Source organism: Protopterus annectens, chromosome 15.part0, assembly GCF_019279795.1.
Source record: "Protopterus annectens isolate FY-2018-M chromosome 15.part0, PAN1.0, whole genome shotgun sequence".
Lineage (NCBI taxonomy): Eukaryota > Metazoa > Chordata > Ceratodontiformes > Protopteridae > Protopterus > Protopterus annectens.
This window is the reverse complement of record NC_056749.1, coordinates 544,865,378-544,881,106: the sequence shown is the minus strand read 5'-3', so window position 1 is coordinate 544,881,106 and position 15,729 is coordinate 544,865,378.

Sequence of the window (15,729 nt, the reverse complement as noted above, 5' to 3'; positions counted from 1 at the left end):
TGATTTGGTCATACTTTAGGGGAGTGACTGCAAACAAAGATCTGTGTTATGTAGGGATACCCACATCCAAAACTGGCTTTACCCCATGGGATTTGGCTCATCGTAAGGAACAAGACAGCATAAACTACATGGTGGAGAGCTTCCACAATGTCACCCCAATCTTTTTGAATTTGTCCGCAGATCTCTGATGTTTGGTTGCCCCTTTTTATCAAAAATGCTCTGCTAAATATTCATCTGTAAATTCACATTAAACAAAATAAAAATAAATAAACAAATATGTATCTGGGGTTGTTATTACAGACTACAAATAGCTTCCACTGTTTCCTTAATTTATTTATTTTATTTATTTATTTACATTTGTTTACCGGGAAATTCCGACTGGACGCAGGTCCTTTTTCAGCGGATGCCCGGGGAGAAAAGCTCCACATCATGTACATGATAAACAGAGATACAACGTTGCAGCAATAGTAAACAACATTACAGGTTCTTGGCTTTAATACAATAACAAGATATTGATTATCAACAGTATATACAGTAAATGTTGCAAGTTAAGATAGTTTCTTGTTGGTTATAATATTAATAACAAAGTTGTCAGACAAGATTTTAAAGTATGTAAAGACAACTATATAATTCAGGCTGTGGTTAGTAGTAGTGGTATTATAGTTGGGTTAAGAGTCTAGGTGGGGATGTTAGTCTGGATTAGAATAAGGATAAAGCCATTGCAAATTTAAGTGGAATTTGAGAGCAGTCGTGAAAGGCTGCTGGAAGGTAGAGTAGTTATAGAGGGTGGAAGATTGTTCCAAAGTTTAGATATGGTACATGAAAATATGGCTTCTCCTGCTGAGTTTTTGGGTTTGATAACAGTGACTTGATTTTTGTTGCTTGATCTTAGGGACCTAGTGGAGTGATAGGGTTGGAGACGGGTTTGAAGGGAAGTGATGTTATGGGGGTGGTTAATAAGTTTATGAGCGAGGGTGAGTTGATTAAAGTGAAGGAGTTGTGGGAGTTCTAGCCAATTTAGTTCTTTAAGGGAGATACAATGATGGCTGCAGTAGGAGGTCCCAGTGGCAAATTTAGCAATTTTGTTGTAACAAGCATCCAGCTTGTGTAGGTCTGTCTGTCTAAGGTTGGTAAGTATGGGGGATGCTTAGAGTAGAGTGGAGATTAGCTGGGAACTGGCTATGGAGATTCTAGACGCCTTAATTTGGAATTGTCGGCTTCGATATAATGCACCAAGTTTCTTGTGAACTTTTTTATTGTGAGAGATATGTGGGTGTCAAATCTAAGTTTGTTGTCTATTACCACACTGAGTAATGTTGTGTGTTCTGATGGAGAGATGATGGTATAGTTGTTGCCGAGAATGTTGAAGTGGGGGATGTTTTGGGCAGCTTTGGAAGGTTGGAACAGGAGAAGTTTTGTCTTACTTGGGTTAAGTAGGAGCTGAGCATTGGATATTCAGCTTTCTACAGAAGAGAATGATTCCTGTGTGATTTGTTGTAGTTCTGGTAGAGTGGGGGCAGAGCAGAGGAGAGTAGAGTCATCTGTATACTGTATAAGAGATGCTTGTGTGGTGGCAGTATGTATGTTGTTAGTGAAAACTGAGAATAGCAGAGGGCCAAGATAGATCCTTGGGGAACTCCAAGAGTAACTGGGAGGCGAGGTGATAGGTTATCGTCACAGATTACTGATTGCTGGCATCTGTGTAGATAGCTGTGGAACCAGTTGCAGGCTGATTGTGAGAAGGAGAGGTTGGGGAGAGTAGAGAGCAGTAGGTCATGCGATACCATGACAAAGGCCTTTGAGAGATCTAGAAATACGGCAGTAGAATAAAGGCCATTGTTTTTGTGATGAAGTACAGTGTTGGTGAAGGAGAGTACAGCGGAGGTAGTGCTGTGATATGGCCTGAAACCATGTTGGGTTTTGGAGAGGAGATTATTAGCTAGGAGGTAGTTGGAGACCTGGATGTTGATACATTTTTCAAGTATCTTGGAGAGAGGGGAGAGGATAGCCATGGGGCGGTAATTGGAGAGGTCGGTGGAGGGGGTGCCTTTGTGGAGGGGAATGATGTGGGATATTTTCCATATCGAGGGAACATAGCCTTCTGTTATGGAACGGTTGATTAGAATTGAAATTGGGTAGGCTAGTGTATCAGCTGCAATTTTCAAGTATTCAGATGGGAGGTTGTCAGCTGTGAGTTTGGTGGGTTTAAGTTTAGACAATAGTCTTTTTATGTTGGAGGTAGGTACTAAGGTGAAGAAAAGAGGAGTGGGAGGTTTAGGGTTAACAGCTGGGGGGCTGTTGTAGGGAAATGTTTATTTGTTTAGAGAAGTTATAGTTTCAGTGAAGTGTTTGTTGAAGGCTTCAGCAGTACTGCTGTTAAATCAAACATTTTTATCACATCTGTTACATTAAACTCGTATAACACAGGACTATTATACATTATTAAACTGCTAAATAAATAAGCTCAATTAGTCTGACTTATGTGTAACTGACTCTTTCAAGAAAAAAAAGGTATCCTCGTATAGAACAGTATCACTGAAATTAAGTTCAAACTTCTACAGTTTCAAGTAGCAGCATTTCAAAATATATTATTGTTTAATTTTGTTGTGTGTAGATCAAATTAAGGAAAGTCTAGTCATGTCATTACATGTTCAGTAATGTTGCATCACAGTCACTCCTAACTCATCCTTTTTTGCATTCATTCTCCAGTAAAGGCTTTATCAATATCACCCTTAAAGGAGAGTTGGAGCCTATCCAAGCACTCACAGGTTAGGTACATAGGAACCTATTAAGCTATTAATCTTTGAGGATCTTAAGAAGCCTAGACTTAAATTTCTGTGCTAGTTTTTTTAGCTCTTATATTTTTTATATGAATAAAACCAGTGTTATGGACTTGATGCTCCTTTCCAGGAGAAATGTGGATGCGAAACCGGTGATGAAATTATGGTTTTCCATCCATTCACCTAAGTTATGCACTTTCCTTTATGTCAAGTGGAAGATGGTTCCATACAAGCTGTATACTCTGTGATACATACTAATCCCTCGAACATGTCCTGTTTATGTTGCAAAGGAGAGATCCCTTGATTGAGCATTTATGCTATCATTGGACTTGCAAGTGTGTAACAGTTCTGACAGAACAGGGTTTGTTGAGGCTCTATACATGAGGCACAGCTCACCTCTTAGTAGCCTGTATGGTTCTCACAAAAGGGACAAAGCTGTGAAATGGTCTGCATAGTTTTTATGATTTAGGCCATTTCATTTTTAAGTAAGAAAGCATTGTTGTCAATCCAGATGTGACAAGTGTTTGGACTGGTACCTATTGAAAGAGGTATTATATTCAATGATCAGTCTAATGTGAGCCTAGTACAGTGGAATGATTACATCCTTTAACCTGAATGCCATACATTTAGATATAAGCTTTGCAATGAAAAAGGACTTCCTTAAAATAGTGGATACATGATTATCAAAGGACAGTTTATTGTCAAAATAAGTTCCCAGATCCCATGCTCTGGATTAATGTTCAGAGATATGCTGTCAATGTGATAGTTACAAGGGTAGTCATGCTTGCCAAAGGATACCATTATACACTTCTTAGCATTAGTTTTAGTCCATGGTTTTGACGCCAGCTTTATTTGGGAAAGACCCACTTGGAGCATCTTGGTGCACTCTGGGGAGTTTATGATGGCACCAGGTTTACAATCATCTGTACACTTGAACAGCCATAAACCCTTAGTATTTGCTTTGACCACCAAGAAGTAAATGTCAAAAAGGAGTGGCCCAAGGACTGAACCGTGGGATACACCTCTAGTGGCAGGTCCTTTGAAGAAGGTAGAGCCACCCACTCTAATTTCCTGAGTTCTATTTGTGAGCCAATTTGCTATCCAACAAGTTACATAAGGATTTACACTTAACTGTCAGAGTTTATCTAGGATGCCTGAATGTGACTTCATCCATTGTGCCAACTGGGTTAAGTAGGCAGGATATGCTCTTAAATCTAAACTAGTTTGGGTCAAGAGTTTGTACATCACCCATGTCCTTATTTATTAATTCTACAAGGATCCTTTCCATAGTTTTTCAGATGAAGATGGTCAGGCTTAAGGGCCTATAATTACCTGGGTCTGCTACTGCCCGAAATTTGTACAAGGGAATGACTTTTGCTGTCCTCCATTCATCTAGCATAAAGCCCTTTTGGAGGCTGATATTGAATAGCCTATGCAGGGGGTCTGACAAGTCCTGTTTCAGGCTGTTCACTAGGCAGCCCAGTATGTTATCCAGCCCTGTGTAATTAGTTTTCCTGGCCTTGGATAGTGCCCTAAGGGCTTATTTTAGGGAGATTTAAGGGGAAGGTGCAGACTGTGGGTATGTGATCTGGGAATATAGTAGACTGAGTGGAGTAAAGTTTGATCTAAATTTGTCCACAAGTAGTTTGGCTATGTCCTCTGGGTCAGAGTACATATCATTTAATATCAGCTTGTACAGTTCTGTGTATTATTTCTGAAGTTTCTACCATAGTGAAGAAGACTTTGTGGTTATCCCTCACATAGATATTTTACCTCATATCTGGCTTTGGTTGCTTTGATTAGGGTCAGGAATTCATTGTTAATTTCAACACCAACATTGCTCTTGGAGCAAGGAATGAGTGGTATTAATGAAGTGAAGGCAGAGAAATGTATTCTGGAGGGGTGGATGTGAGCTGATTGAGGGTGAAAACATTGGAAGATATCAGAGATGCTAACACAAAGTCAAAAGAGGCCAGATGGCATAGGTTGTCCAGTCAAGATAAAACTGCAGTGAAGACCAATCAATCAGAATCCAGGAAGTAGTGGATATGATTCTTAAAGCATGTAGAAGTAAGCAAAAGTCACAGACTGGATTGCAGACACTAAAATGTCCTTCTTACAACATGTTATACATTATACATTGAGAGTAATTTCAGTAGTGCCAAGTTACTCGGTAATGTCAATCTGGAGCACAGAAAAAAAAAACTTCAGTGTGTTTCCAGCTAAATTTTGATCAGATATACTGGCTTTTTTCCTGCTGATAAAGTTGTTTCTCAATCACCTCAATTGCACCCAAATGTACAAATACTATCAAATAATAGAGACGAGAACCAACTACTGTTGTTCAATACCAGTTTATTTATGAAGTGAATGACAAAAGAAGGCATCTGCTTCATCTTGCAAGAAAAAAATGCACATGTACCAAAATTACCCATGCTTCCCTGGCAAATAAAATAAATAGAACTCTACAGCAGTCCTTTCTTAGATTCAGATGCAGTTCTTTGCATTGCCCTTTTTTTGGGGGGAGGGGGTCAAACCAGATGGCTGATAATAAACAGTGTTAATAGGAAATCTAGCCTGAAATAGTCAATTTCAGTCTGCAATAAAAATTCTTATGCAGGTTTTATACAATGTAAACTAGTCGAAAAAGATAAATTCATACAGTCTCTTCTTTTTGAAAATACTACTTACAGAGACCACAGATGCAGAGTACCTCTATTCTCACACAGGTAGATAGCATCCCAATGGTTTCTTTTAAAGAGGGTAATTGTTCCTTTCACAGATGTAAAGCTAGCTATTTTTATGCCCAGTGCCATCCCCAGATCTTGCAACCCTCCTCCCCAAAAAGCTCTTCTCAAACTTGAAGAACAAAAAAACAGCTATTTTATGTTTTAAACTGTAGCAAACTACTTGCTACATTTGCAGCAGGCTGATGCTACAGTTTAGACCACATACAGAAATCTATAGTGCTGTTTTGACTTTAAATGCAATGCTGTCATTTTAATGCTGGTATGCATGGAAGAGTGATCGAGACTGGCTGATTATGCCCCCATAACACTTAGCATCCATGGCAACTGCCCTTTTTGCCCCATCTTAGCTACACTACTGATTGCTACATTTGTAGCAGGCAGTTGCTACAGATTACACTACGCTGGGGGTGCTATACCATTCAGTAAAAAAAGAAAAGGAAAAAAAGCTACAGTTTATACCACTGCAGTGCTCAGGTTTGACTGCAAATCCAATATTGTCATATCCACCCACAATGCAATTCATGTGCAATGCCATTGTCAGCCTACCCTGGGTTGCTGCTAGACTGTCACTTCCTCTCACCCATTCCTATGTCAGTTACACCTAGCATACCATGGTCATACAAACAATGTGCTATGAGGTGATGCTCAACAACAGCTCACATATTTCAAGGTGTAGTATTACTACAGGGTTTAGGTGTTCTTCTGGGACACGTTATACATGGCAAGGTCCTAGCCAGTGCCACGCATCTTGATATTTGCCACCTGTGAATGCCTCCTGTTCTTAAGCTACTCAGGGCTGTGAATTTAATTTTTTTTATGGGATTGTTCCAGCTCAGCTTTACTGCCCTTTGCACAAACCCTTGTTGTTACCCATACACTGTGCCACTGTCTTACATATGTGTGACTAGTTATTTGGCATCTAATCTTGCCTCTTGTTTTACTCATTATACTGCAGTACATTAGTGTCAGGCCTCTATATTGCTTTTGTTTTGACATTCTATAACTAACTTCATTTTACTCTTTCAGGGCCTATACTTCTAACCAGTGTAGCACAGATTACTGATAATCTTTGTTGTCTTATTTTTGTCTTTATCACTGTAATTTTTTTTTTATTCTTTCTTGCTTTTTCTCCATTTACTATCTGTATCTTATGCAGTGTCAGCTGCACCATTAGATGAGGTACAGTATTGGTCACTGTGTCGTGTACCTGCCTCACCATCACTTGCTGGGTACCCAATAGTCTCCAGGACCACCTCTCCACAGAGTGATGATGGACTTCATGGAGGAGCAACACAGAGAGCTTGTTAGTGCCCTCTGGTGCTGTTTCCCCAGTGGAAATGGAGGGTGCCCATTAGTGAGCATCACCATGGCTTTCACTTGAGTCACAAAGTAGAGATGGTAGGGCTGCTGATGGCTTTGGTGATCCGGCAACTGGACACCTCTACTGGCAGTCTGGAGGATATCTTCATGCAGTTTGTAGACTCAGACAGCTGCCCAGTCCAAACCATCAAGCCTGTACTGGCTGGTCCCAGGTATGATGGCAGTCATGGAGGTGACTAATTTCTGGTTGGGTGGAGCACAGTGCAGTTTGATAGTCAGCTATCATTCTACACTGTCCCCCATCATGGAGCTTCCTTTCTTTGTCTGTCAATCCCTTCCCCAGTTAGTGTTCCAGTCTTCCCATCACTACTTATCCTGCATCTGTTTGACTGTGTATCTCCTGTGTGGTCCTCCCCATCTGTGTCATGACCTCACCTGTCAATTTGTGTATGTTTTGTTGTGTCGATTTAGCTGCCCCTGTTGCAATCTCTATTCCATCCTTTCTATCCATACATTCCCCATGCTACCTTCCCTTCTACCTTTCTTTAGCATGTAAAAAATGCACACCTGTCCCAAAAAATACCATTCACGCCCTCCTGACACCACTCTCATTTCCCATTTCCCTACTGTGTGTGTCCCTATGTAAGCTCTCCTCCCTTTCTGCCTGTCCTAGACACCATGTTCCTTCCCATTTATGATATAAACAAAGTAGGGACTTTGTTGTGTAGCCTTTACCTTCATCACCAGCTGTCATCTGTGATCACTGTGGTGAGTCACTGCAAGTGTGAACATGCATCATTGCCAGCAAGCTACATGCATGTTATTGGGCTCATGTTGTCAGGTGACCTGCCATTGCACTGTTTACATCTTTGCACAACTTGTTCTTTTTTTTTCTGAATTCCATTCAAGTCAAACAAAATTGCTCTGATGCCATAGTGCACAACTTTATCTGTGGCTCTGGTAATGATTTTCCTGAATTATAGCCAAAATCCCATTATCTGTAGTGGTTTTGATTCAAATACGTTTCATGCAAAAAAGCTACTTAAAGTTTTATTCTGTTAAGATTCTCCAAAATGACATCATTTAGTTTTGCTAAAGCCCTATTATTCCCTTTTATTAAAGCTAATCTTTCATGCGACATCTTCCAAATGTATATTTACGGTTAGATAAAAAATTACTATACATTTGTGCATACTCATGGAAGCAGTCTGAGTAGTCAAACATTTATTTTGTTGGAAGTGTGATCCCTGTACCTTACCTTAGAAACCTCCTTTGCTAAGCACAATCACTGTTCAGATAAATTTAGTCTAAATGTGATTTTTTTTTTCTTTTGGTAAGATGGCAAAAAGAAATTGTTTTCCTTTTCCAATCTCGAGGGTTATATATGTCTGATTTTAAATAACTGTGTTTTTCAATATGCTGGCATTGATTCAATGTTTGTACATACTGGTCAGTTATCATGAACCTATATATGTGTGTATCTATACAAAAATGTACAGACAGACAGACTGATAGACATATAGATAAATATGCAAAATGTCTTGCACTGCAGCTACACAGAACATGCTTCCTGATAACTGGCAGACTGTAGATATAACAAATAACTTTCAACTCATAATGAAAATTGTCCCCTAAATTAGAGTAGAATACATTTTATTTATGTAGATCAGACTCGTTTTTACTTTCAGTTTGTTTTACAGCTGGTCAGGAAAACTGGGGTGTTAGGGAATTCATTTTCAATTAGCTAGACTATGTATTTTGTTTCTGCAGGAGTTTTTTTTTCCTTTTTTGTTTAATTTTGTGATTGCATTGTTTGCATTTTGGCCCAGTCCAGTGTTAAGGGATGAGATCAGATGATGGAATCATTAAAGAGGAGCTTGCAGTCTAGGTCATGGAGCAGCATGTGGTAAGTGTCCTGGCCGTGCTGTGGTGCTTGGATGACTAGGAAGATATTTGTGACAGGGGTGGTCATTTGCGACAGAAGTATTCAAAGCAAGAATATGGCTTCCAGAGGACACAAACATTACATTTCTCAGGTGAACTTTTTAATGTGAGTAGTTTTGTTAATTCATTTATTTATTCATTCATTCATTTTTTTTTATTTGCATTTGGCTCTAGTGCTGGTTCCAACTTGGAGAATGGATGGGTAGAAATGCTTAATTGATTTCTTTTTATGGGTATTTCTTACATATTTACTTCTCTTGACCTCAGAACAGGTGAGCATGTCTGTCTTTCCTTCTGGGATTTCATTCAGGTTTTTGTTTGTTTGTGTGTGTGTGTGTGTGTGTGTGTGTGTGTATATATATATATATATATATATATATATATATATATATATATATATATATATATATATATATAAACACACACACACACACATATATATATATATATATATATATATATATATATATATATACATATATAGATAGATAGATATCTTACTTTTCAGCATTATTATTTTGGACTCTAAGGGTCATTTCTTCCCTGTACTGGGCAGGATTTATTTTAGGTTTCAGAATTTTCTATGTATCTTCTTACAGACATTAGTTTGTGGATATAATTTTCTGGAACTGCTGACAGAGATTAGATGAGTGCATATAATATTTATTTTTAATCTGTTAAATGTTTGTACTGAAGTGTAATATGTTTACTTACTTTAGCTGGAAAATGGATACCTAGGCTGTTTAGTGCATTATGATTTTTGAGGAGGTTCTTAGAGTTCGCAGGCTGTCCTTTTAATAAAATCCTTTTTGTTTTTATTTATTTGTGTAAGTGCTTACTGTGACTTGTTTAGTTGTGTTAAAATCATAAAAGTGTGTTAGTTAAAGTGCTTAAGGATAGTTAGGCATATAATGCAGGGGGTTTGAATGGTTAATGTGAACTATGCCCAGCTGTAATAATCTAGGCAATGTGGTGCTATTTTAGTTGCTGAGTAAGCAGAGTGGTTATGCTTAAAATAACTTGTGCTTTAGGGAAGATACACATCACGTTGATATGAAGGTACCAGGTTAATGTATAATACACACATATACTCTCTTTTTCCAGAGTAGACAGATTTGAAGTAACAATCTATTTATTTTAAAAAATCTCTCTAGACACACACACACATGCATATATATATATATATATATATATATATATATATATATATATATATATATATATATATATATATATATATATTACATGAAGAAAACATACATGCAAAGTGAATTAATATAATTAGAAACAAGTACCCTCAATGAGTGCGAAGAAACTTAATAGTCAAATATAAAAATAATCTTATAAACTACAAATGAAACAATCTTACCATACTTTGGGAAGTGTGACAAAACCATATACCAAACCCATTAGCTAAACACTGCATCCTACAAATCTAACCAAATAGAAAAATAATCAGCTTCCCATATAGTTAAATACTGCAAAACATAATAAATGGCTCAGTATGGCAGTAAAGCATCACCAAATGTAATACAGAGCTAAAATGTTGCAATATAAACATCAGTCATAAGCCATCCCATAAAATATGTAATATAACAAGAACCTCACAAACATTATAATGTGTTGCAACCAATCAGCTCAGATCAAACAAGAGCTCACACTTTACAACAGAGGCAAAGCAGTCATTTTGCATCTCTTTATAAGGCAAGCAGTGTTACACAACGCTTTATAACTTCTATAATGCTAAGCAGAGTGAGATTATGGAGTGGTCAAACAGGAAAAATTCCTATGCCCTGAAAATTACTTCAGAGCTACAGCTATGGAGTCTCACTGGGTTCTGACAAAAACATACAAAAATTGAATATGTCTAAATTAGTCACATATATTTAGTTATATGTATCTATATATATATATATATATATATATATATATATATATATATATATATATATATATATAATGTTAGTGTGTGCTCATATCCCATGGAACAACAGCAGTCTTTAAGCCTTCATTTTAAAATTTCACATTTACATATTATTTAGCAGCTTAGACTAAATAAGCTCATATTTAACATGCCTCTGTTCTGGAAACATATATTACTTTAAATTCTGAAATACAAATCACATTATAAAATCATTGAAAAATAACTGTATTATATTAAGTTTTGCATTCTGATTACAGTGAGAAACAGGATGTTTCTGCTTTCCTCCCCAAAGCTCCACACCTAAAAGTTTAACAGTAAACTGATAAATTCGCTCTCTCAGAATGTCATAAAGTCATCTTCTGCTTCTGTGTACTGTGTAAAAACCTCAGAGACAGAATATTTATTTCATTTAAGATTAATTTCTTTTTGTTGGAACTTTGTCACGCCCAGAATATTCTTCAGATTTAATAACCCCCCCAGCAGGTATGCTCAAAATGCCAGCTTGTAACAATGTATGCATATTATAAAAGCTAAAGTTTTCCAGGCCAAAGTGTGTATTAATCTTTACAAGCCAATACATATCATTACTCAGAAATAACTGTCAAGCTGTGCATAATAAAGAGCATTACTGAGTACTCAATCGATGCTTATGAAGTCATGCTTTAGACTACAGACAGTATCCAGAAAGAAAATCTAGACAACACTGAAATCAGATATGCTCACTGTACCAAATAAGACTGTTAAATGTTACATACTTTGTTTAAAAAGACAGAATTGAGAAATTACATGTTATCTTATCGGGTCAAATGTTTTAAGAGGAAGATTTGACAGATTCCATATTACATTACGTTACTGTCCGCCCTAATCTATCCAACAGCTAAGTCTTGTCAGAAGAAGCAAATTGCAATTAATCCCTGCTCTTTTAAGGACATTTTCAGAAGTAAGAAAGCACTATTTTATAAGCTGTGACAATAAATCAATAAAATGTAGAATTTCATTGCCTCAGACTTAATCTATGTTTTCCTTGTAGCCCTCAGTGTATGATTTTTTTTCTGGTAGATGAGCAGCCTACTACAGAGGACCTTGGTCTGTCAGTTTTGATGATTTTGTTCTAAGTAATCAGTGTACGTTTTGAATGAAATGTTTTGGTGGGGTGGGGTGGGGTGAGTTCTGCAAGAGAAGTAAAAGCTCATTTTATGTATTCTCTGGGTTCTGTTCTTCAGATACATTCTTTAATGTCCTAAATCCTAAAATGATTTTCCTACTCAAGTCCTAATGCATCTTTTACAGTTCAAAGAGCTTATTTATTTTATTTTTTTCTGGATGATACATGAGACTAGCATTGATATTATTGTATGTTGTGCAGAATCTCCAGTTATAGAAATATAAAAGGAGAGGTTCACTTTTGTTGTCTTAACATCAGTAACTATTGTAGGCATTAAGGATTGCAGCTCTAGCAAACTTCTCAAAATATGGCACTGTGCCCAGCTCCCGTATAACATGCTGAGTGATATTCTTTTCATGTTCAGCATTTTTGTATAAAAACTTCTAACAGGTGAGATGAGCAGTTGCATAAGTGATGTGTCTTCATACCGAGGGCAGTTCCATTTCCAGTATGATGGAATAGCACATATTAATGTTTCTTTGAACAGAAGCAGCTATTCTTAGCCAGTTGTTGCCACTAAAATCAATACTGCCTATTACTGTTTATATTATTGATAATGTTTGTCTGTCTCAATATGCCTCGTGTTATTGATCATCAGAGTTAAAAATCTAGATGCACACCAATGTATCACAGCCACAATTTCCTCGGCAGATTATTTTAACCAGACTGAATAACTATATTTGTTAAAGTAGAATACATAATACATTTACTTCAGGGAATAACAAAGAGCAAAACTTGAGAAAACAGATCCCTCCTGATTGTTAGCATTCAAGTGAGTCACGAGGGAAGTCTCTGGATGAATGTTTGTATCAATATTATATCTGCATACAAATTACAAACAACAAAGATGAAAGGGAAGTTTGCCGATGAAAAGAATGTTTACCGATCTGTTTGTTTATATCTGTGTATTAGGCACTTTGTTTATCATCAATCTACCAGCATATTACAAAACTCACCACCACTCCAGCAGCATCATCACAAAATGTCACCACCCTACAGTGTCATTATCTTCAGGTTCTAGAACAAATCCTTTCAATATTTTCATGTATGGCATCACTACTCACCATATTCTTTTTTCACTATTCACTATATCCACCCTCCAGTACCATAAATACTAAAACATATATATTTTTACTGTAAAAAACATTATTCAGCAAAAAAAAAAACACAACATTATTTTATAGTATGACAGATGTTTTTTATATACAAGCAGTTTGACAAACAAAACAGAAAAATCAATGTTTTCAAATTTAGCAAACAAAGGTGAATCTCATCTGTGCTATGCAGGCAAATGCACTGCTACCACAGGAGCTGTGGTTAGTTGTAGCATGGCTTGCTGTAAGAAGATAACTGAAAATGGCATCAGTTGCTCCTACTGGACTAGCTCTCTGATGTTGAAATTAATGACAAATAATGCCGGGATAGGGAGTTGATACCAGCTGTATGCGATATGTGTGCAGCATAGAAGAGTCCACACAGACATCAGAAAATCCCAATACCACTGGTAAAAAAAAAAGTCTGTTTTCACTGGGCATAGTCATATCTGGGACATTCCTGTGTCATATGGTTAACTAAGCTCTAGCGACCCAGGCTGCATCCTCCTGAATTCTGGACAAGTTCCAGACCATCATGTGTCACAAGGCTGGCAACAACCTAAAGCTCCTAGGAACAGTAGCGTAATGTCACAAGGCCACATAAGTGTTCTATAAGACTGCACACCTCCCTCACATATTCAGTGCCACTTACTGACTGCACACCTCCCTCACATAGTGCCACTTACTGATGCCACACCTCCCTCACATAGTCAGTGCCACTTACTGACGGCACACCTCCCTCACATAGTCAGTGCCACTTCCTGTACCTGTGCAGCCATAAAGGCACCCCTCTACAGATGAAAGAAAAAACAAGCATCAAAGGGAAAGTGTGACACTCTCTAACTGCTAATTTGTGGGTATTACATATGTAATAATCCTGAAAGTGTAAGCATAATATCCTGGCACTGTACATGATGCATGCACTGAGAAAATCTGTCCAGTGACACAAAGGTTTTACACTATAAGGATAATGGTGATCATCTCACTGAGGAGGTTGCACAGAAAAGATAATGTAGTATGAGAGTGTGTGTGTGTGTGTGTGTGTGTGTGTGTGTGTGTGTGTGTGTGTGTGTGTGTGTATATATATATATATATATATATATATATATATATATATATATATACTTCAAAGTGACATATATCTAGACATGCTGAACTATGGTACATATGTTGATTTTTGTTTCCAAGTGATAGTGAGTATTACTTGGAGCCATTGTAAATAACTATTTTGTAATCCTTAATCACCTGCAGAGGAAGTACATAATGAGGTTCATGTGAATGACCAGGTGTTTGGGTTATTGAAGTCCCAGTTCTGATGTCTAAATACATCTGGGTAGGTGCCGTGCTGTACATAACCGAGAAGCCATTATGGATAGCCACAGTGTGTGCAGTACTACACAACATGATAACATATACACATGACGGCTTACCAGCAGGAGTCAGAGTTCTACCACCACAGCCCTGAGCACCTGCAGGATTAGGAATAATAACTGGATAATGGACTTGACACCAAGGAGCATCAGCAGATGAACAGCAACATTATGTGGAAGGTCAGACAGCATGATATGCACATGTTGTAGTGATAATGCAATATCTGGTATAGTACAATGCAGCATGACATGAAATACAATGACCTCTGCAATGAAATGAAAAATATGGAGCACCCTGACATGTTCACATGATGAATAATGGTAGCATTAGCTATAACCACTACTTATATCATATCACAATTGTTACATAAGCCACAACATCTATACAAATACTTACTATCCACAAATGAGAGGTGCAGGCATGCAGATGTACTGTAGGAACAGTGGACATGCACCACACAATATAGACACTAGCCTATATCCTGTGGAATGGGTCTACTTCACTTCACCTAAAACTCATTTGACTGACTTTCATTTGACTGAGACCAAATCACCTAAAATTCAAATTACCCACAATTCATTTGACTGATTCTCTTTTTACCCACCTTTAAGATATAGACATGATGTGGGTTTCACTGCAACTGTGATTTGCTTGTGACAAAAAGAATTACTGTATCTTACACTGCTGACTGTCAGAATACCCATAGTCATGTAGAACGTAGTGTTGTAGTGTTTCTAAATGTGGGTATGTGTCTTTACATTTTTGTGGGAAGTATCTAAAGTAATATGGTGGATGTTTTGTGCATTCCCAGCAGTAGTGGCAGTGTGTAGAGTACTGTAAGGCAAGTAAAAGGTATATGCCCTTTTCCTCACTGTAGTCGGGTCCTGGAGTAAGTATATATAGTTAGAGGGTGTGGGGGGGGGCATGGCCCCCATCTAGTTTGGTTTTATATTGTCCGGATTCTGTTAAGAGGGTAAGCAGTTTTTAAGTTCTGGAAAGAGTTAGTCATTGGTGTTGTAAGTATGCATGTCTATGGTGTAAAATCTAGTATGTTGAAATTCAGCATTGTAAGCTGTTGGTGAAATAAGTGTCAGTCAAATGAGTTGTCGGTAATTTGGACTTTGGTGATTTGGTCTCGGTCAAATGAAAGTCAGTCAAATTAGTTTTAGACGAAGTGAAGTAGATCCCCTGTGGAATATATTCATCCTAAGCAAGGAGCTAATGACATTCAACATGGACGTAAACATGTCATGTCAGCTTCCTCTAAAAGGAGAAGCATGTTCACTGCAGGAATTTGATGGTTCATACGTGGGGCTAGGTTAGTATTCAAAGCTTGTCTGAAGGGAAGTGGTGTGTGATCATGTTCCATATATAGGCCACA